This window comes from Tamandua tetradactyla, chromosome 20, assembly GCF_023851605.1.
Source record: "Tamandua tetradactyla isolate mTamTet1 chromosome 20, mTamTet1.pri, whole genome shotgun sequence".
Taxonomy (NCBI): Eukaryota; Metazoa; Chordata; class Mammalia; order Pilosa; family Myrmecophagidae; genus Tamandua; species Tamandua tetradactyla.
Genome location: NC_135346.1, coordinates 51,019,419 through 51,043,733, shown reverse-complemented (window position 1 = coordinate 51,043,733; position 24,315 = coordinate 51,019,419). Strand labels below are relative to the sequence as shown.

General features: G+C 40.6%; 1 protein-coding gene and 1 non-coding gene across 4 annotated transcripts in view; both read right to left on the bottom strand.

The window, feature by feature from the left end:
- DOCK2 (dedicator of cytokinesis 2) overlaps positions 1 to 24,315 on the bottom strand; it is a 446,749-nt gene that overhangs the window by 282,286 nt on the left and 140,148 nt on the right. The window lies entirely within an intron of this gene.
- Positions 19,561 to 19,668, bottom strand: LOC143665100 (U6 spliceosomal RNA). The gene has a single exon (XR_013166774.1). It is a non-coding gene; the product is annotated as a U6 spliceosomal RNA (small nuclear RNA).

Below are 24,315 nucleotides of genomic sequence, written 5' to 3'. Positions count from 1 at the left end.
TGTGAGCTCCCTAAGGACATCACCATATCTCCCTCATTTCTCATTTCTAAATGGCTACCCGATGCTTTGGCTATATTTGAAAATCAACAACATTTATTGACTTAAAAAAACCTTTAGAAATGTTGCCTCCCTTCATTAAAACAATGGCCTCAACTATTCTGTGCAGAATTTGAGATGTCAGAGCAGCAATTAGAGATACAGATTTGAGATGAAAGCAAAGGGTTAGTGCAAAGATTAAGATTGAGAATTATGAGCATACAGATGGTATATGAAGCCAGCAGGGAGGACGAAATCTCCTAGGTAAGGTAGGTAGAAGGACTGAAACACAGCTAAGAACTGGGGCCCTGAACAGTCGAGGAATGAACTGAAGTTGTTTAGAAACAGTATTCCTTTACTCTTTGGACCCCTTGCCTCTGACCCCCAGGAATAGAAATAAGCACTCAGAGATCTGATACATACAGCTGTACATTCTAAAGACGTCCCATTGCCCAGTATCAACCAGGAAAAAGAGGGCCACCTGGGGATCCCCCCAATGTTGGGAAGAGATGGAAAAATGAGCCAGATGGTCAGATTTAGGCCTGGGGAGCAAAGAGCTGTAAGGAGCCTGGCCACCAGGAAGGAGCCAGGATCTCACAGTTGTACCCTTTACATGAAACAAGACCAAGAAATAGCCATCTCCTGCTCTATTTCCAAACCTCAGGGTTTGTTTCCTGTGGCATATGCCAGAGTTCTCCTGATGAATGAGGAAGAGGGAACAACATATCTTATGCTCAGGGAATTATTTTCTTGTTTTCCTTCTGCTATTTGCAGATGAGTCTCCCCACCTATCAAGATTTGCAATGCATTGCAGGACCCTAAAACGCGACAAATTTTCCTGAGACCTGTTGATTTCTCTGCACAGGCCTCTAACAGACAGCAGAGTACCACAGCAAACCTTCTGCCACCAAGATGCAATTGTCTTTAAAACCTCCCACTGCAACCAGAGACAGAACTCAGAATCCCCATAAATAAAACAAAACCATACAAAACATCCCACAGCACATATAATTTATGACAAATCTGGGGCATCCATAGGGGAAAGCCTGATGAAAAGCAATATTTTGAGACCCACAGGAATATTTATGTGGGGAGTGAACTCCACCAGTAAGTGGGGCAATGTTTTCCTGATGGCTGTCCCCTCTCTTTCCAGAGGCTGGGAAGCCTGATGGAGACCCAGGTTTCATGCCAAGAAACAGCAGACTCAGTTCTGACAAACCTCTCAATGACAGGCTACTGATTCAGCTATGGGCCTCTGTGGGCAATACACCATCCTGGATACATCAGAACACAATGAGTCCTTCAGTGTCTTTTGTGTCAAGCTGACACCAGTGCCCTCAAAACCCCAGGATAACAAAATGCTTTTCAAGCGGTTTGAATAGTACTTGAAGTTGCTGTCTCTTTTTTTATGCTATCTTGGCAACACAGACTAGCTGACTATCAGAGATGGACAGGATCTTAGAGATTCAGCTCTCTGATCATTCACATGAGGAATGGAGCACAGAGAGGTTAAGTGGTTTGTCCAAGGTCACACAGCCTGTTTGCAGCTTTCCTGGACTACGGTTTCAACCTTCCAACTCCTAGTGTGGCATGTTCTCCAAAAGATTATACTACCTTCCTTCAATTAAGGCAATTTTCTTTCTTATCTACTCAATGCCAATTACTGGGAATACAGAGAAAAAAACTACACTTTACCCAAGTTAAAGGAGGTGGTGCCATGCAAGTATAAGAAAAATCTCAGAGAAGTATCAGAGAAGGAAATGCCCCCTCAGATTTAGAATATATGGATTTTCATTGCATCTTGCTTGGCTTATGATAAACCAAATATGAACCAGGAAAAACTGGACAGTGCTGCCAGCATGAAAGGTCAGAGGTACTATGTAGGGTGCCAATTTCTTTCAGCTCACCTAGGAAGGAGAAAGTGACAATTTTCCCATCGGTTTTGAGGAACCAACAAAGATTTCACTGGGGAGTAATGTGTTAGAATGACCCAATACACATTTAAAAGTAACAAAAAACAAAAAGCCTTTTATTACGGGGAGTGGAAGAGCTTAGAAGTAGCTAAAATCTAATCAGAACTGACCGCATCCATCGGGGCCATTCATGGCAAGCACAGAGTGGAGACTCTCAGAGCAAACTGGGCACAAGTTGGAAAGAGCCAAGTGTTTCTTTTTTTTTTATTATTAATTAAAGAAAAAAGAAATTAACACAACATTTAGAAATCATTCCATTCTACATATGCAATCAGTAATTCTTAACATCATTACATAGATGTATGATCATCATTTCTTAGTACATTTGCATCGATTTAGGAAAAGAACTAGCAAAACAACAGAAAAAGATATAGAATGTTAATATAGAGAAAAAATAAAAATAATAATAATAATAATAAAAAGAAAAGGAAAAAGAAAAAAAAAGACACAAACAAACAAACAAACAAAAAACTATAGCTCAGATGCAGCTTCATTTAGTGTTTTAACATAATTACATTACAATTAGGTATTATTGTGCTGTCCATTTTTGAGTTTTTGTATCTAGTCCTGTTGCACAGTCTGTATCCCTTCAGCTCCAATTACCCATTATCTTACCCTGTTTCTAACTCCTGCTGGTCTCTGTTACCAATGACATATTCCAAGTTTATTCTCGAATGTCGGTTCACATCAGTGGGATCATACAGTATTTGTCCTTTAGTTTTTGGATAGACTCACTCAGCATAATGTTCTCTAGGTCCATCCATGTTATTACATGCTTCATAAGTTTATTCTGTCTTAAAGCTGCATAATATTCCATCGTATGTATATACCACAGTTTGTTTAGCTACTCGTCTGCTGATGGACATTTTGGCTGTTTCCATCTCTTTGCAATTGTAAATAATGCTGCTATAAACATTGGTGTGCAAATGTCCGTTTGTGTCTTTGCCCTTAAGTCCTCTGAGTAGATACCTAGCAATGGTATTGCTGGGTGGTATGGCAATTCTATATTCAGCTTTTTGAGGAACTGCCAAACTGCCTTCCACAAAGGTTGCACCATTTCACATTCCCACGAACAGTGGATAAGTGTGCCTCTTTCTCCGCATCCTCTCCAGCACTTGTCATTTTCTGTTTTGTTGATAATGGCCATTCTGGTGGGTGTGAGATGATATCTCATTGTGGTTTTGATTTGCATTTCTCTAATGGCCAGGGACATTGAGCATCTCTTCATGTGCCTTTTGGCCATTTGTATTTCCTCTTCTGAGAGGTGTCTGTTCAAATCTTTTTCCCATTTTGTAATTGGGTTGGCTGTCTTTTTGTTGTTGAGTTGAACAATCACTTTATAAATTCTGGAAACTAGACCTTTATCTGATATGTCGTTTCCAAATATTGTCTCCCATTGTGTAGGCTGTCTTTCTACTTTCTTGATGAAGTTCTTCGATGCACAAAAGTGTTTAATTTTGAGGAGCTCCCATTTATTTATTTCTTTCTGCAGTGCTCTTGCTTTAGGTTTAAGGTCCATAAAACCGCCTCCAATTGTAAGTTTCATAAGATATCTCCCTACATTTTCCTCTAACTGTTTTATGGTCTTAGACCTAATGTTTAGATCTTTGATCCATTTTGAGTTAACTTTTGTATAGGATGTGAGACACGGGTCCTCTTTCATTCTTTTGCATATGGATATCCAGTTCTCTAGGCACCATTTATTGAAGAGACTGTTCTGTTCCAGGTGAGTTGGCTTGACTGCCTTATCAAAGATCAAATGTCCATAGATGAGAGGGTCTATATCTGAGCACTCTATTCGATTCCATTGGTCGATATATCTATCTTTATGCCAATACCATGCTGTTTTGACCACTGTGGCTTCATAATATGCCTTAAAGTCTGGCAGCATGAGACTTCCAGCTTCGTTTTTTTTCCTCAATATACTTTTAGCAATTCGGGGCACCCTGCCCTTCCAGATAAATTTGCTTATTGGTTTTTCTATTTCTGAAAAATAAGCTGTTGGGATTTTGATTGGTATTGCATGGAATCTGTAAATCAATTTAGGTAGGATTGACATCTTAACTATATTTAGTCTTCCAATCCATGAACACGGTATGCCCTTCCATCTATTTAGGTCTTCTGTGATTTCTTTTAACAGTTTTTTGTAGTTTTCTTTGTATAGGTTTTTTGTCTCTTTAGTTAAATTTATTCCTAGGTATTTCATTCTTTTAGTTGCAATTGTAAATGGAATTCGTTTCTTGATTTCCCCCTCAGCTTGTTCATTGCTAGTGTATAGAAGTGCTACAGATTTTTGAATGTTGATCTTGTAAACTGCTACTTTGCTGTACTCATTTATTAGCTCTAGTAGTTTTGTTGTGGGTTTTTCCGGGTTTTCGATGTATAATATCATATCGTCTGCAAACAGTGATAGGTTTACTTCTTCCTTTCCAATTTTGATGCCTTGTATTTCTTTTTCTTGTCTAATTGCTCTGGCTAGAACCTCCAACACGATGTTGAATAATAGTGGTGATAATGGACATCCTTGTCTTGTTCCTGATCTTAGGGGGAAAGTTTTCAATTTTTCCCCATTGAGGATGATATTAGCTGTGTGTTTTTCATATATTCCCTCTGTCATTTTTAAGGAAGTTCCCTTGTATTCCTATCTTTTGAAGTGTTTTCAACAGGAAAGGATGTTGAATCTTGTCAAATGCCTTCTCTGCATCAATTGAGATGATCATGTGATTTTTCTGCTTTGATTTGTTGATATGGTGTATTACATTAATTGATTTTCTTATGTTGAACCATTCTTGCATACCTGGGATGAATCCTATTTGGTCATGATACATAATTCTTTTAATGTGTTGTTGGATTCGATTTGCTAGAATTTTGTTGAGGATTTTTGCATCTATATTCATTAGAGAGATTGGCCTGTAGTTTTCTTTTTTTGTAATATCTTTGCCTGGTTTTGGTATGAGGGTGATGTTGGCTTCATAGAATGAATTAGGTAGCTTTCCCTCCACTTCGATTTTTTTGAAGAGTTTGAGGAGAGTTGGTACTAATTCTTTCTGGAATGTTTGGTAGAATTCACATGTGAAGCCGTCTGGTCCTGGACTTTTCTTTTTAGGAAGCTTTTGAATGACTGATTCAATTTCTTTACTTGTGATTGGTTTGGTGAGATCATCTATTTCTTCTTGAGTTGGTTGTTCATGTCTTTCCAGGAACCCGTCCATTTCCTCTAAATTGTTGTATTTATTAGCGTAAAGTTGTTCATAGTATCCTGTTATTACCTCCTTTATTTCTGTGAGGTTAGTGGTTATGTCTCCTCTTCCATTTCTGATCATATTTATTTGCATCCTCTCTCTTCTTCTTTTTGTCAATCTTCTAAGGGCCCATCAATCTTATTGATTTTCTCATAGAACCAACTTCTGGTTTTATTGATTTCCTCTATTGTTTTCAATTTCATTTATTTCTGCTCTAATCTTTGTTATTTCTTTCCTTTTGCTTGCTTTGGGGTTAGTTTGCTGTTCTTTCTCCAGTTCTTCCAAGTGGACAGTTAATTCTTGCATTTTTGCCTTTTCTTCTTTTCTGATATAGGCGTTTAGGGCAATAAATTTCCCTCTTAGCACTGCCTTTGCTGCGTCCCATAGGTTTTGATACGTTGTGTTTTCGTTTTCATTCGCCTCGACATATTTACTAATTTCTCTTGCAATTTCTTCCTTGACCCACTCGTTGTTTAAGACTGTGTTGTTGAGCCTCCACGTATTTGTGAATTTTCTGGCACTCCGCCTATTATTGATTTCCAACTTCATTCCTTTATGATCCGAGAAAGTGTTGTGTATGATTTCAATCTTTTTAAATTTGTTAAGACTTGCTTTGTGACCCAGCATATGGTCTATCTTTGAGAATGATCCATGAGCACTTGAGAAAAAGGTGTATCCTGCTGTTGTGGGATGTAATGTCCTATAAGTCTAGCTCATTTATAGTAATATTCAAATTCTCTATTTCTTTATTGATCCTCTGTCTAGATGTTCTGTCCATTGATGAGAGTGGTGAATTGAAGTCTCCAACTATTATGGTATATGTGTCTATTTCCCTTTTCAGTGTTTGCAGTGTATTCCTCATGTATTTTGGGGCATTCTGGTTCGGTGCATAAATATTTATGATTGTTATTTCTTCTTGTTGAATTGTTCCTTTTATTAGTAGATAGTGTCCTTCTTTGTCTCTTTTAACTGTTTTACATTTGAAGTCTAATTTGTTGGATATTAGTATAGCTACTCCTGCTCTTTTCTGGTTGTTATTTGAATGAAATATATTTTCCCAACCTTTCACTTTCAACCTATGTTTATCTTTGGGTCTAAGATGTGTTTCCTGTAGACAGCATATAGAAGGATCCTGTTTTTTAATCCATTCTGCAAGTCTATGACTTTTGATTGGTGAATTCAGTCCATTAACATTTAGTGTTATTACTGTTTGGATAATATTTTCCTCTACCACTTTGCCTTTTGTATTATATATATCATATCTGCTTTTCCTTCTTTCTACACTCTTCTCCATGTGCTAAATTCTCTAATGTACATGCATACATACATACAGTCCTTCAGGTAACTCTCAAAATAATTCTAGCAGGTAAGTAGGGTAGAGCAAGTATTTATCAGTTTCATTTTACAGAAAGAGGAAGTTAGAGCTGAGGATCAGGAGCTGTCCCCAAAATCTCTCTCTTCTGTCTTTTCGTATCTGACTCTAGTGCTCCCTTTAGTATTTCTTGCAGAGCTAGTCTCTTGGTCACAAATACTCTCAGTGACTTTTTGTCTGAAAATGTTTTAATTTCTCCCTCATTTTTGAAGGACAATTTTGCTGGATATAGAAGTCTTGGTTGGCAGTTTTTCTCTTTTAGTAATTTAAATATATCATCCCACTGTCTTCTAGCTTTCATGGTTTCTGCTAAGAAATCTACACATAGTCTTATTGGGTTTCCCTTGTATGTGATGGATTGTTTTTCTCTTGCTGCTTTCAAGATCCTCTCTTTCTCTTTGACCTCTGACATTCTAACTAGTAAGTGTCTTGGAGAACACCTATTTGGGTCTATTCTCTTTGGGATGTGCTGCACTTCTTGGATCTGTAATTTTAGGTCTTTCAAAAGAGTTGGGAAATTTTCAGTGATAATTTCTTCCATTAGTTTTTCTCCTCCTTTTCCCTTCTCTTCTCCTTCTGGGACACCCACAACACGTATATTTGTGTGCTTCATATTGTCATTCAGTTCCCTGATCCCCCGCTCAAATTTTTCCATTCTTTTCCCTATGGCTTCTGTTTCTTTTTGGAATTCAGATGTTCCATCCTCCAATTCACTAATTCTAGCTTCTGTCTCTTTAAATCTACCATTGTAGGTATCCATTGTTTTTTCCATCTTTTCTACTTTGTCCTTCACTCCCATAAGTTCTGTGATTTGTTTTTTCAGTTTTTCTATTTCTTCTTTTTGTTCAGCCCATGTCTTCTTCATGTCCTCCCTCAATTTATCAATTTGGTTTTTGAAGAGGTTTTCCATTTCTGTTCGTATATTCAGCATTAGTTGTCTCAGCTCCTGTATCTCATTTGAACTATTGGTTTGTTCCTTTGACTGGGCCATATCTTCAATTTTCCGAGTGTGATCCATTATTTTCTGCTGGCGTCTGGGCATTTAATCAGATTTCCGTGGGTGTGGGACCCAGCATGTTGAAAGATATTTCTGTGAAATCTCTGGGCTCTGTTTTTCTTATCCTGCCCAGTAGGTGGCGCTCGTAGCACTCGTCTGTCTGCGGGTCCCACCAGTAAAAGGTGCTGTGGCTCCTTTAACCTTGGAAAACTCTCACTGTGGGGGAGGGTCGCCAGCCAAAGTGGCTTGGGGGAGTGCCAGTCCGAATCTCCCAGCCGGCCCGGGAATCCACACATGGGGAGGGTCACCGGCCTCCGCGGCTTGGGGGAGTGCCTGTCCAAATTTCCCAGCCGGCCCGGGGCGCCAAGCATGGTGGGGGGGTGCCGGCCTCCGCGGCTTGGGGGAGTGCCTGTCCAAATTTCCCAGCCGGCCTGGGGCGCCAAGCGTGGCAGGGGGGCGCTGGTCGCCGCAGCTTGGGGGAGTGCCTATCCACCGTTTCCAGCTGGACCGGGAAGCCACGTGTTTGGAAGAGACCCAGGTTGCCAGTCTCCACGGCTTAGGGGATCTCCGATTCAATTCTCCCAGGTGTTCCGGGGGCCACACGTGGTGGGGGGGGCGCCAGCCACCGCGGCCTGAGTGGATCGCCTGTCCAATTCTCCCAGCCGGCCCGGGAAGGAGGGAGGGAGGGACTCCGGCCGCCTGCCGCCCCGGCCCGGGGAAGCGCGCGCCCCTCGGTGATCTCACCGCAGCGGGTTCTCCCAGCCAGTCAGCCATTCCAGAATGGGGTACGCTGTCTTCTTGGTCTCTGTCGTGGCTCCGGGAGCTGTTCTGTACCATTTCTACTTCCCTAATAGCTGTTCTGGAGGAGGAACTAAGACCCGCGTGTCTTACTAAGCTGCCATCTTCTCCGGAAGTCTCCCAAGTGTTTCTTAGCTAAATAATGGCAAGGTCTGTGGATCTAAAAGAATTGAAGCCAAAGCAACATAAGTAGGGGAAACATGCTTCCTCCAAATGACATCAGACTGTGCTGTCTGAGAACAAGTAATGTTCACCTTGGCAAGGTGTGTCTACTTCTTAGATGACCTAGAAAGAAAATTGACAGTGGCTCTCACTGCAAGGGAGATGAAATGGGATGAATTCCTACTGTCCATACTCTCCCTAGGGACCTATAATTAATCATCACCCTTATCCCACTGTCTGGAACCTGAGGAGAGCCTCACTGAGTATTCATTGACGCCTGATGCAGATGCAGGTTCTTCAAGCATCAGAGGAGAACAAGGAGCAGGGTGAAGTTACTCAAGGGAAGTGGTGAAGGCAGCAGATTTAAAGAAGGGGCTGAACAGAGATGATGTGGGGTGAGAGACAGAGAAAATGAGAGACATAGATGGAGACCGAGAGATGGTTAATCCCATACAGTTAGTTGGGAAAATAGAAGCTGGAAGCTGGTGGGACAGAGGTGGTGGGCTGTCGCCACCTAATCATCTTGTGAGTTCCTTCAGAAATTGCCCTAGAAAATCACCCCAGTGTGACCACTACCACCAATGGCTCACACAGGTTCCTGCAGGTAGAGTGGGACCCAAGACCCAGCAACAGCAGAGAAGTCCCCACACGATGGCAGAGGAGGCACCACCACCAGCACAGACGTGCAAATGAATGCTCTCATCACCACCCTAGGCACTGAAGTATGTGCCCCAAACCAGGAAGAAGCCCCTGTCCAACTCTGGTTATACTTCTAATGATACAATTTGCCTGGGCAAAATAAGTTGGACAAGGGAACTCTAGTCCTAATTCTTCTATTAACTAGCCTTGGATGAGCCACTTAATTTTGGGGGGCCTTTGCTTACTCCTCTCTAAAATGGATGGTGGGACCAGACCTATTTTTCACATCCTTTTTTTGCCTCAGAATTCTTTGTTAAACAAATTGTTTCTTGGACATATAAGTTAAATATAAACAGGTACATAGAAAAAGAGAGAGGAGGAGATAGAGGGAAAGAGAGAGAGACACACAGAAAAAGCAAGGGCAAGCTGCTTTGGAGAAGCAGGAGAAAGTAGGCCTGCTTCCCATGCACTTCCCAAAAATGAACCTGTTTTCAGAGCGCACTCTGTGCTGCTGAGTTCGAAAATCTCTGGATAGTTGATTGCTAACATACTTCCCAGCTCAGACTATTGATGTACCCATGTGCTAAATTCTCTAATGTACATGCATACATACATACAGTCCTTCAGGTAACTCTCAAAATAATTCTAGCAGGTAAGTAGGGTAGAGCAAGTATTTATCAGTTTCATTTTACAGAAAGAGGAAGTTAGAGCTGAGGATCAGGAGCTGTCCCCAAAATCTGACAGGGGCCTGCTTCCTTTTTTATTTTTGTGCCTACAGTTTTGTGGAATTGCGTAAAAGAGAGAAAGGTGATATGACCACAATCACGCACTTCACCTGCTTCTCAGTCATTCAAGTCCTGAGTTCAGCTCAAAACCTATTAGCACCAATATATTATCCATCACTGCACTGATTGTGGGGGACACAGAGAGAAGTATACTATGGTATTAAAATTCTAGGGTTAAATCTTAGCTTCCTTTCTAAGGCTCAACTTTGGTACCTGCAAAAAGGAGATAATAATAATAATAATGCCTAAAAGGTAGAGCTGAAGGAGGATGCACTGTGGTAATGATATATCATTTTCAACAGCACTCGGCATTTATTATGCACTTGATAACTGTTAACAAGAAGTCCGGGTTCCCACCATCAGGGGACTTACTGGGATGGAAGTGTTAGTGGTACAGGACAACTCAAACCCTGCACTCACTGGTTCCAGTTGGCACAGATCCACAAAACATCAGAGTGAAAGGGACCTCACCAACATACCCCCTAACCCAAGATTTACAATTGAGGGAAGAGGAAAATGAGATTAATTTACTTTTTAAATCAGAATAAACAGAAACAGCAGAGCTAAGAATCCAGGTCTCCTGGTTTCCAATCTACATTCTATTATACCACCAAATAATTACAGAGAATGTTAATAATAACTACTGATGATGATTTTGACGATGATTGTGCTGGTTTGAAACAGTTGTGGACTCCAGAAAAGCCATGTTCTTTAATCCTGATTCAATATTGCTGGGTGGGATCTTTTTGATTAAGTTGTTTCCAAGGAGATGTGATGCACCCAATTGTGGGTGGGACCTTATGATTAGATGATTTCCATGGAGATAAATTTCTGCCCCATCCAAGGTGGGTCTTAATCCAGTTACTGGAGTCCTCTGAGAGGGAATCATTTTGGAAAAAGCTTCAGAGGCAACACTAACACAGACCTTTAGAGAGGTAGGAAGAATCCCCCCCCACCCCAGGGAAGCTACTTTGAAAGCAGAAGACAAAGGACCTGCAGACATCACCATGTGCCTTCCCAGCTGACAGAGAAACTCTGAAAGTCATCAGCCCTTTTTTGACTCAAGGTATCTTTTTCTGGATGCCTTAGTTTGGACATTCTTATGGCCTTAGAACTGCAGCTTAATAAATACCCTTTATAAAAAACAGCCTGTTTCTGGTATATTGCATTTCCAGCAGCTTTAACAAATAAAATGATGATACTTCATTTATAAGCCTTTACTAGCATCAGACCCTGCTATGGCATTATCACATTTAAACCTCTCAATAAACCAATGAGATGAACAGTCTATATTGTTTCCATTTTAAAGATGGAAAATTAGATGCTTCTTGAAGTGAAGTATCTTGCTTAAGACTGTAAAATCAGGGCATGAATACAGGCTCTTATTCTAAATCATAGTCCTGTATTGTGCCTAGATCAGAAACGGGATGCCTTTCCTCCAATATTTTTACCCACTTTAGTTGAAGCTGTAATTAGAGGCTCATTTGCCTTTGGATAATTGGCTTCCTTCTCTCTCTCTCTCTCTTTTTTTTTTTTGTTTGCTGTTTGGTTCCACTTGGCCAATTGCTCAGGCCTGGAGGGTGTCCCACTCAGCAAACCCACTTTGGCTACCTGGAGCCAATGAGGGTTCTCAGCATGGGTGCATTTAAGTGCCTGGTATTGCAGAGAGAGTCCACACCAGAAACCCCACGAACCATCAAGGATGACTACAGAGTTGTGAAAATACGTCCCTCCCAAATTGGATCAGGCCTCTCCCCCCTTACCCAAGGCCAACACAGTCTGCTTTATGCTGAGTCTATGTATTAGGAAGAAGAAAAATCCCATGTATGAGAGTGAGTATGTGTGACTGTGTGTGTGTGTGTGTGTGTGTGTGTGTGTGTGTGTGTGTGTAAAGGAGAGAAAGAAGGGAGATTCAAAACCCTGGGCAAGAACTAAGAAAGCTGGGTGGGATTTATGCCCAACCATAAAGAAACAATGAGCAAAGAGGACAAAGACTTGTCTACGAATGCTATGAAATTCAGTAAGTTCTAGTATAAATGAAATGAGCCTAATAGAATAGTGAAATCAGTTAAGGCTAAGGCCCATCCAAACAACAGAGTCCTGTGATGTCCTTAAAAATGGAAAAGGAAATTTTTCCCAAAAATTCTAAGTGGAAAAAAAAGCATATTGCAAATCTGGTAAGACATTATCCTAGTTATATAAAACATATAGAAAAGAGACGAAGGGCACACAATGGTTACTACCAAGTCATGAGATCATAGGTGACTTTTAATATTACCAAATATTCTAAATAAACACATAATATTTTGATAATACTAATTTCCATAAACAATCAATGCATTTTTTTCCAATTCTGGGCCGGCATGCCAGGTAGAGTTTATGGTGAGGGGTGAATATGGTGAAACACTATTAGCAAGTTTGCATGTCAGCAAGGATGAACCCCAGATTTTCTTGAAGACCAAGAGGCAGTGATCTGCAGCTCAGACCCTCTGAGCTTCCCCTCACTATCTGTTAATGGGGTTTCAGTTGAAACCCCATTTCAACTGAAGGGGTTCCACTTCTTCCAGAAACCTGATCCCCACATTCCAAAATCACTGATCTTTCTGAATTCTAGACTTTCTCATAGGCAGAGTTAGCAGCTTTATAAATTTACATCAGAGGTTGCTGACCTGGGTACTGTAACTATGTGGAATTTTTTTGGCCTGCATATTATTTTTTTTAAATCAGTAGGGCTTCTCTCAAAAACAAAAACAACCATAAAAGGAAGATGAGTCAGCACAGAGCCCATATTGTCCCATGGCAGCCACCAGCTGGCATTGAATCAGCTACCCTATTTATATCAGCACAGCCTTCTCTCCAGTCCTCACCATTCCCTATTGTCTCTCCTCCCTGAGCTCAGTGGCTAGAGATAATTTCCACTCTTGCTTTCCTCATTAGTAGAGCTCTTAATACTTATCTCTGTCAGGGTGGGAGGCTGAAAGATACACCAAATAGCGCTGCATTTTAGGAAAAACAGAAATAAATCACAATTCTTTGTGAAGTGAAGAAAGTTCCCACATGTCTAATAGGCAAATAGAGAATCTATGTCTTAAAAGATACAACTGAAGAGGATATTAGGGATATTGATTTGACAAGATGTAGCCATCTTATCAGACTGTGCAATAACATTTACATTACCTGCCTGACCTGTGCAGGCTCAAGTTTGAAGATTCTTGGTGTAATTTTATATTTCCCCCATTGGTCACTGGGGAATGAAATCCTTTCTTCTGTTCCAGAGGCCATATTATAGCATAGCAGCTCAAGAAGTACCCTTAGGAATCAGACAAACCTTAACTGGAAGCCTGGCTCTGCCATTTTACTTACTGTGTGACTGTTGGCAAGTTTCTAAACCTCTTTAAATTTTGGTTTCCTCATTTTTAAAATGGGAATATTAATGGCTACACTTTCCAGGAATGTAATGATAATTAAATGAGATAATGTGTAAAAAGCTTAACATAGTGCTTGGCACAGAAATATTAGTTAAATAAATCATGGCCATAAAATTATTTATTACTGTTTTTCTTTTACACTCTTTATAGCACAATGCTGCTACATTTTAAGATTTTCAATAAATATTGCTTGAGTTGAAATGAATCTGAAGCTGGTTTTCAGTTAAACTGTCTCTTGCTTTTAAGCAAATTTCCTTTTATTCTAGGACGACCTCTGGGTAAAAAAAAAAAAAAAAAACATACAGCTGCCACACACACCAAAAAAAAAAAAAAAACAGTAAAATTAAGTTTGAACAGATCAATATGAAAGTGAAACCTAGCTCACTATAATTCAAAAGTTCATCGATGATTGTAATTTCACTATGAAAACAAAACAAAATGTATTGTGGAATAATCATATAATGTTTTAAAGGTTTTCATAAACTCACACATTATGTATGCTTCCACTTCTGTTAAGAATCATTCAAAAATTGGAGAAGAAGAGCATGGAACAGGATTGAAAAGAAAAAAAACAGCCTGGTTTGTCTACTCTCTGCTTTTAATGTGGTAAATAAAAGGCTTTGAAAAAGAGTTGATTTAAATTGCCACTAAAGAAGTGATCTGGGATTTTCCCCCAGTTAAACTGTACCTCATAATGTCATTAAAAGCTGCTATTCTAAGAATATGAGGAGGTTCAAGAGGAATTTTTTTTCTTTGATTATATGCCAACTTTTTTTCTAACTTCGGCAAGACTTCTTTTTTTAAAAAAGGACACTTTAATAAATCTCTCCTGGATTTATTCTGCAGTTTATTAAATCACTGGCTTCTCTGATTCTATATCTGAAGGTTTTTTTCTGAGATTGAATCCTGCGATCTGAAGTCACATTGAAAAGGAAAGGGAAGATGTGAGGGAGAGCCCCTTCTCAGATCTCCAACGTGTAGAAGGAAAGCCCGGGAAGTGGATGCAGCTTTGTGACAGTACAGTTCAGAGAGGTAAAATGGCCTCTCTATTTGTGGATCTTTGATGCCTCCAAATGCTTTGATGAGAAAAAAAAAAAAACGTAGTCCTCAAAATTCAATGGCACCTTCTTGAAGAAATGAAATTGGCTCCAGAGAGAGAATCCTTTCAACTTTTCCTGGCTCTGCTATTCACTGGCTGTATGAACAGGAGGGCATCATGCAATCTCCCTTCATTTGTTTAACCTTCTGTAAAACGGCATCAGTCATCATCTGCACCTCAGCCAGCACATTTGGAAGCTTTGGGGCAACATATGAGAGGGGGAGAGCTTTCTAGGCAATAAATGCTGTTAAGTGAGAAGGATTCAGAAAAGCTATCACTATGAATCAGAGTGTGACTTTTAAATTATAGATTTTCATTATTGACACAGTTCTGGAAAATCTTATTCAATGCAATCCTATCATTTTATAGTTGTTCTAGAGAGATTGAGTGACTTGCCCATGAATCACACAACTGTGCTCTTGATGAGCTAATATACATAAAGTATTCATCACAGTGCTACATAAGCAGGCAACAACTGGCATCTGCAGTGGCTGCTGCTGGTGTTGTTACTACTGTTTTCCAGGTCTCCTTACTCTGTATCCAATGCTTTTGTTGTCAGATACATAAAGAAACTACAAGAACATCACCCTACATGCCTGTGCTGGTTTGAAACTACTACGTACCCCAGAAAAGCCATGTTTTAATCCTGATCCAATCTTGTAGGGGGTAACGATTTCTTTTAATTCTGATTCAATATGTAGGGCAGAAACTCTTAATTAGGTTATCTCCACAGAGATGTGACACACCCAGTTGTGAGTGTGGCCTTTTGATTAGATGGAGATGTGACTCCACGCATTCAAGGTGGGTGTTGATTACTTTACTGGAGTCCTTTAAAAAAGGGGAAACATTTTGGAGAAACTTTAGATGGCAGATGTTTGGAGAATAGTGGCTTCAGGGCTAACAGAGACATGGATGTTTGGAGACACATGGAGTGCTGACAGAGAGAGCAGATGCCTAGACACAGGTAGAGTCCAGCAGACATTGCCACATGCCTTCCTATGAGATGCTAAGCAAACCAGAACCCAGAGTTGTGTCCCAGACCTGTAAAGGCCCACAGGTTCTTCGAGAGTAAAGTGTTGGCATCAGAAGCTGGAAGCAATGCAACTGGGAAAATGGACCAGTAGATGCCAGCCATGTGCCTTCCTAACTGACAGTGGTGCTCCAGAGAGCATCAGCCTTTCTTGAGTGAAGGTAACCTCCTGCTGGTCCCTTAATTTGGACATTTTCATAGCCTTTGAACTGTAAACTTGTAACATAATAAATTTCCTTTCTGGTATATTGTATCTGGCAGCATTAGCAAACTAACATAATGTCCAAGCAATTTCCTGCTATAAGAAAGAATATCACTGGAAGACATCTTTTCTGTAGGTTTGAAAGTCCAAACATACAGAAAGTAAGTGCTAAATCTTGGAACACAATTCCCAGGGAATTGATACTACCCAAGAGCCTAATTTGGGGCTTAAGGGAGGAGAGATTCTCTTTTCTCTCACCTTTCTGATCCTTCAGCCATAACCTGGGAGAACCTACAGAGACCATCGTGGACCAGGGATTGAATCCAGGCCATAGTTCCTCTGTCCCACAGAATCAAGGGAAGAGCAAAGTCTTGGAAATGCAAAATGATTCTGGCATGGAAAAAGGAGAGACGGACCAACAGACAAGGCTGGGAAGAATGCATGTCTCTATGGAAAAGAAACATAAAATTAGACTATTACCTCATACTTTATACAAAATATAAACTCAACAGATGGGTATCAAAAATAAAATAAATAAAATGACAAATCTTTTAGTAAAAATATAAGTATGTAAGATTCCTTAAACGAGTTACAAAAAGATTCTAGTATCAAAAAAACAACTTTGACTCATAATAATTAGAATATTTGTTCCAAAAATACATCTTAATAAAAGGAAAAGGTAAGTTATGCACTTGGAGAAGATAGCCACATACATAAAACTGGTAAATAATAAGTAAATATCAAGAACCAGCCTAACAGAAAAATGGGCAAAAGAAACAAAGTAAGGTATCACAGAAGGGGCAACACAAGTGGCAAAGAAACAGAAGAAAATATTTTCAGCCTCACTGGTGATCAAGGAAATGCAAGTCTAGGCAGTGATAACACATTTAATATTTTATTGTCAAAAATAAGAAATACCCAGTGTCAGAGAGGATCTGGATCACAGGATCTCTCAGGCATTGCTGATGGAACTATAAATTCCTGCAGCCACCTTTGGAAAACAGTTTAGCATTATCTATTAAAGTTAAATATTCAGATCCCCTTTGATCCAGCAAATCTACCACCAGTTATATTCCTCAAAGAAACTCTTGCACTTTTTACAACTGGAGACACATACAAGAACGTTCTTAGCAGGAATGTTTATGCTAGAAAAAAAATGAAACAACATAAATGCCTATCATTAAGAGCATGGATGAATAAACTATGCCTTCTACATACAATGGTATTGCATGCAGCTATCAAAACAATGAACTACAGTAACCTATAATACAGATGAAACTTATTATAATATTAAGTGAAAATAGTAAGTCCCCCCCCAAATTACTCACAGTCCAATAGCAGGTATAAAGGTACAACAAATAAAACACAAGAGGTATCTAGTTAATCAAACTGCATGCAAAGGGGAAAGTGGTGGAATGATCAACAAATGTGGTTACCTTAGGTGAGAGAGGCAGAGCCTGTGGTTTTATATGTAAGTTGTCAAGACTCTAATTTTTGCTTTGATGGGTGAGTCCATGGATGCTTAATTTATTATTTAAAAAAACAATTTACTGCCGAAGTGCACTAACTAGCCTCTGAGAGCTAGCATCAATAAGACTGTAAGCAGACCGGGCACAGAATAAATAAACACATCCTTTATCCTCAAGGAGATCACTTCATCAGCATAGACAATCACATAAACAGATGGGTGATAGAACAAAATGCTGCCTTACAATGAAAGTTTGCACTGTAGGCTATGAGAGCCCCTCCTTGGCCCCCACTCCAGGCTACTGATGGATGCTTCCTTAAAAGAGAGGAATGGGGCCCATTTGCATCAGAATCACCTTGGAGAACTGATGTAGGCACATTCCTAGCCACCTCCCCTGATCTTCAGGGTTGGGCCCTTTGGGGGTTAGGATCCAGGCATCTACAATTAGAACAAATTCCCCAGAGGCACCTAAAGTTTGAGAAATCTCCCTCTCGGAGGTCGGAAACCATGTTTATCCCCTTTGTGGACTCAGGACAACATTTTGAACATATTAAGCTACTTGACTTGTCACTTCCCCACCTCGGTCAGGTCCCCGGCAGCCATTCCATTTTTATAGCCCCAGGAAAGGGAGATGAGAAAATCTCCTCATGAAGGGAGAAGATATGTTGGAAGAGAAGGGCAAGCTGACCCTTTGTCAGGTGTGAAGATGTGAAGCGGGCCACAAGACAAGATATACATTCTTCTTTTGGGTAAAATCCCAGAGGGACTCATTTTAGACAGTTTGAGGGAAAAATCAAAACAGTCTTTCTCCACTTTTCCATTTGAGTCTCTGGGACGCAGTCGCAGGCACTGTGTGGGAGCTGGTTTGAATTCAGAAAGACTGGTCAAATCTCAAGCCATCAAAACACCATTAACTGAAAATTTTAAGTTGCCGCACCATGAAGTGAGGTGGAAACACAGAAAGAAGATAACATCAGGCAAAGAAAACCCGAGAAGCTTCACTTCCTTTGCACACTGAGTGTGGTGCAGGAATCTGCAAACTTGGCACAGTCATATATCCCCTGTCCCCGGGCCTGACCTGTGGCAGGAACTGAGAAAGAGTTGGCTGCAACTGAGCTGAAATGTTTGAGATTCACTGAGACCTGGGTCATAAAATGAACTGTAGGAGTTATTGGTTTAATGCATCTGGGAGTGGGGAGAATGAATGGGGAGGAAGTACAAGGTTTTCCAGGCAGAATTTGCACAGAAAGCAATTGTAAATGAGTTCAAAAGTTTAAGGGAGAGATGAGAAGCCAGACAAGAGGCTAGAATGCTTCCTGAGAGGAAGAGGCTATGTCTTCTTCACTGCCTTTTCCTTCAGAATAGTCTCAGCGACCAAACCAGACATCTCTGGTCTCAGGCAGCCTGCAGACACACACCCCGCCTGCTGCAGGGAAGCTGAGTTCTAAAAAACCGCAGCAGACACAGCAACAACTGGCGGTCAGAGCCCCTCCTTCCCAGGAACTCTATCAGAAAGTTGCATTGGAAAGAGGAATGCAGAGGAGGAAGGCTTAAAGAAAAAGATCCCTCAGAAAGAATGATGAAACACTTTGTCTAATAAGGAGATGGAAGCATATCTACCAACATAATAGACAAATACTACTGTCCTCCTTTTTTTTTTTTATTCGTTAGAAAATAAAATATGGTGCAGCAGAAAGAGGACAGGTTTTGTTGTTCAAATGACTTGTGTTCAGAATCCAGCTCTAAACCTACCACCTGTGAATGGAAATGGCAGTGCTCATCAAATATGTCATGTGCTTCCCTCCCCCTCCTGGAGTCCCTTGCAGTTAGGTTGGGAAACATGTGATAGGCTCTGGTCAATAGACAGTGGTGGAAATGGTGGGCTGGGGTTAGGGTCACTCAGGTGGAGGTAGTTAAGAGCTGTTGCCTTCCTCCATCCCTCCCATCCCTGCTACAGGAGCCTGGGAGGCCCTGGCTGGCATAGCTTCAGAGAGATGAACGGAATGTGACCTTCATCAGACTTCTCATAGGAGAAAAATAAACCTTTATCTTATTAAACCACTGAAATTTGGGGATGGCTTTTTTACCACAGCATTAAACTAATACCCTAATAGAGGCTAATACCCTAACACACTGGGGAACATGTGGTAGCATTGGGATGAAAGTCACTCAACTTTCTAGTCTTGGTTTCCCCATCCATAAGATGGCAAATGGGTTGTTGAAAGAATTCAATATATTTTTTTGTTTGTATGGCACTTGGTATACAGTTGGCATTTAATAAATAAGATGCTGTTGGTGTCATTATTATTCTTTTTCTTTCTTTCTTTAAGAAAAAATGGAACGCTTCACGAATTTGTGCGTCATCCTCGCGCAGGGTCCAATACTAATCTTCTCTGTATTGTTCCAATTTTAGTATATGTGCCGCCGAAGCGAGCACTCATTATTACTCTTGTTGTTATTATTGTTATGACAGATACAATAGATGCCTTTTAAGGAGTAGCAACTATGTCTCAGGCACTCTGCCAATTGTCTTGAGTACATTATCCCTTTTTTTTAAGCTAAAGAAACAAGTTCAAAGAGGTAACATGTACAAAGGAACACTCGTCAAGCCGGGATTAGAAATAAGGGTTGTCTGAACCAAAAGTCCACATTCTAATGACAACACTCCTATCACTAGGAGTGATGCTGCGTTTTTCAGACGTGGAACCCGAGATGTTACATAACTTGACTAAGCGAGGTAATAACTGCTATGGTACGAAGGACTTTTCTCTATTTCCAACCTAATGCTGCAACAATATAATTAGAAAAGATAAGCCTCTACAGCATTGGGCACAGTCATCTGTCCTCCCACCCCGTCCCCTACTCCCCAGCTGCCCAGCCCATTGGGAACTGAGGCCCGAGCAGCTCAGAGCTCTGTGGGCAACAGACAGGCTACATCTTAATAAAGGGGAAACTGGCCACTTTGTGCCCAGAGAACAACTTCTCAATAAAGTTTCCCACAACAAAACTCATTAGCAGAAAATAAACACCGGAGGAATTTCTAAATCTGTCAAGTTTCATAGTCTCTCTCTCTCTCTCTCTCTCTCTCTCTCTCTCTCTCTTTTAATTTCTCTCTGTTTGTTTTGGAAGTTGAGGAGAAAAGCGAGCAATGTGAGTCTGAAAGTAGTTTGTGCTGAACCAGATGGCGTGTCTGATTAACATCAGACTAAAAAGACACATCACTTAGAGATTAGTTCTCATAGGGACAAATCTGTCCCAAAGGCGCAGAAGGCTTGGTTTTCTTACAGACTCCCCTCAGAGAAGTCTTCCTGGGGCATACCTACTCATCCATTCTCTCATCATCACCACCAGGCAAGTCTGAACTTGGGTTGAAGAAGACAGCAAATTAGTCTCTACAATCATGTCTCTTCTCACTAAGGCCTGCAGTCATCTGTTGGGGGGGGGGGGGGGGGTAAGCCATTCCCCTGGGCCTCTGGCTGATGGAGACTCCTGACCGCTCATGTTACTGAGAGTTTAGAGTACTGAGTGTTGAGAATGTGAGTCTTCTATGTGCCAGACAATAACAAGCCATACCAGGCCCCTGAGTCTGCATAACAATATAACAAAGCCCATTCTTTGGTTTTTTGTCATTTTCCAGATGAGGAAATTGAAACCCACATAGATATTGTGGCTCATGAAAGCTAATTGCCTCCCTGAAAAAAAAAAAGAAAAGAAAAGAAAAAAATTTTCTGTGTGTGTTTTAAAAGAACCACCAAGAAGGAAATTATCAGAGATGGGTGTTACATTTCCAAAACTATGTCGAGGTCTGTAGCAAGGTAAAAAAATGAAGTGAGACCCACAAACATCTCACTCGAACCTAAACTTGTTTCTCTGGGTGTACACGATATGGGGCTTTTGCAAAAATATTCCAGGGGTATGAAATGACCATTGAAAAACCATTCAAAGCCAGAATGGCAAGCACATATAGACCAAGGACCTTTTATTCATCAAGTTCCATGTTTTCTAGACCCTGAGGAAAGATACATAGCTTCCAATAAGACAAGGTCATGTGCAACTATCAACTATGAAGGGGCTCCCTTACTGCAAGTAATCTAAAGATAAGAATATAAACTGGGAAAAAGTAAGGAACAGCAGAATTAATAACCACAACAGCAATAATAAATTACCACTCAACAGAGGAAATATGCTGCAGCAGACATTACCCTGTGCCTAGTACTGTGCTAAGCACTTTAAATGCATTATCAGTTTCATTGAGCCCACACAACAACTTTCAAAGGCACTGACTACAATTGCCATTGTTCCCATTTTACAGATGAGCTCACTGAAGTTCAGAGAGGCAAAGTAAATTGCCTACAGTCACACAGCTGGTAAGGGGCTAAACCAGGAATCAAATCCAGGTTTAGCATGGTCCAGATCCCAAGAACCAGTGCTCTTAACCATAAACCATTCCCCTTCTCTCTAGGACCCTCCTGAAAACAAGCCAATAGGGTAGTCTGGTAAAATTTCAGAAGGTGCTTAAAAGCCTTCTGTCCTGGCTGCTGGACATCAATACAAATGTTCAAGGCTCTGAGTACAAGCTAATGTCACCTACAATGCTCCAGGCAATTTGCACATCTGCAGTTAAATGAGTGTAGGCTAGAAGCAAAACACGTCCCCAAGGCGCAGGACACTTCACAGAGAGAATAACAGGAGGAATTTCATAACAGCTCAAACTTGGTCAGAGGAAAAATCACCTTACTTAAGGGTGTAAAGAGAGACATTCACCCGGGAATAATGGACACCCAATAAGCATAAATGAATTCAGATTTTATTCATTTAAAATTTTAATAATTAACACAGAGAATGAGCTGAAATTTCCCTTTTGAGATTATTTTGATAAGATGACCCACTAAGCAAATAACTATTGAGAAAGAACTTACTTTTAAGCCATGTATAAAATCATACTAGTTTCACTTATGTAGCAAGGATGAAAAGATGAATAATACATTGCATACTCTTTAAAGTGGGTCCCCAAAAGGCACTTTGTTCATTTAAGTCTAGTTTCTGTATGTATTTAAAGGTAAGAATTGTGCATGTCTTTTGTAATTGGGTATAACATTAGGGCTGGCCTTCTGTCGTTAATATTAATCAGAGGGTTTTTACTCAGACACACGGCAGGACTGGTAAGCAGCAGCTGTCCAACCTGCTCTGGGATTATGCTAACGCCCAGGGGCCGCCTCCCAGCCCAGGAGAAGTGATTCCAGTAAAGGAATTACTCTGACTTCCACCAGGCTGGAATTGACACCGCATGCCCCTTCCAGGACTGTGCAATCACTCCATCTGGCCTCAATGCTAGGCCGGGCCCTGACAATGATGGCAGCCTGGTAGAATGAAGGGGAGCCAAGTGGCTCCACTCTCTGCAGCCTGTGCAACACTGTATGTAGCTAGAGTCAGTCTTGTCAAGTCCCTAGAATGGGACTCAATTCATCTCCACAGTGACACCTCTCAAGACCCACAGAACTGCCAGGGTAAGAAGGGGCATGGATATTTCAAAGCATTCAGAGAGAGGGCAATTCACTATGAGGTGGAAAGTCCAGTGCCTCACTTAAAAGAGCTACAGTGGTTCAAGGAATGCAACCAAGACCTACCAGGATTAGTTTCCAATTAGCTCACATAAACCACCTTGCATAAACAAGCCTCATATATATTGGATTAATCTATTGCTGTACATCTGTATAAATGGTTAGGAAACTAGAGATATGCATACTAAAATCACAAGAAGAATATCTTTCTTCCCCATAAATACTAAAATCACAAGAAAATTTTTCTTCCTTGTTCCCCCTCCTACCATTAACTCCAGGGATAGGATTCAGACAGCAATTCTGGATGCACCATATTAACCAGGCATTGGGGGAAAAAATCTTTACAAGTGAAGTGGTTGCTGAATATTTCTGTGATTACCAGGCAATTTACATAAATATTCAGGCTACACTCCCTGAATAAATTCCAATTCAGTGATGGCAGATCGAGGCATTCTGAGACCTCTTGTTTCTTGCACATTTGCTTCTCATTTTATCACTGACATCAGTGTGGTAAGAGAGGAGTTTAAAATTGGAAAGGGCTGATTTTCAAACACATAGAACAGGGGTGACACCCAATAGTCACTTCTTTGTGGGCAGGTGTGAGGTCAGGAATCAAGAGTGTTGCTGGAGATGAGGTTGAAGATGAATATTGGCTCATAAATCCTTTCTGGGCCCATATCTGGAGACGTTGTGGATACCTTGCTTGCCGACCTCAAACACAGGGAACCCCAAGTCACTTGACATGGATGTGTAAGGGGCCCCAGTGGCCAGCAGAGATCCATTTAAGGTGAGAAGAAGTTCTTACCACAACTCCTGCCCAAATACACTGCCCTGACCTGGAAATACCATTTAGTGAAGAAAGGCAAAGTATAGCTATGCTACCATTTGAGTAATTTTAAAAAGTCCAGGAGAGAAAACAATATGCATGATTGTTTACGTATGAGGTGTCTCTGGAAGCAAATACATGAAACTGGAAACAGTGGTTGCCTCTGAAGAAGGACTGGAGCAGTTATGTACAAGGTTTGGGAGGAACTGTTTTATGTGTTCCCCTTCTATACCTTTGCATTCCGATCCATGTAAATGCATTACATATTCAAAAGTATTTTTTATTTTTAAAATTACAAAAATGTTAATTCTTACTAAATTGGAATCTCTGAGATGGTTTCCAGGAATCTGCATTTTAGCAAGCTTTCCAAATTATTCTTACACATTTTAATTTTGAGGATTTCTCCATTAAGGATTCTTTCTTTTTACTAAAAGGAATTTCACCCAATTCCCCTCAAGATAAGGGCAATACATATAAACCATCTGGGAGGAGAAAACACACTCACGTACACTCACATACACACCAGAATGGTGTAAAGTATATGGCTCCAAACTTACCACCTCATTCAATGCTCAGGAGAAATAAATGGTGTAACCTAAGCTTTATTAAAATCAATTTAGAGTATGATATCTAAAATTGTCAGCTCCTTTCTACATTCCATGCTTATGGGGGCTAAGAGAGCTGTAGCTGTCAGAGA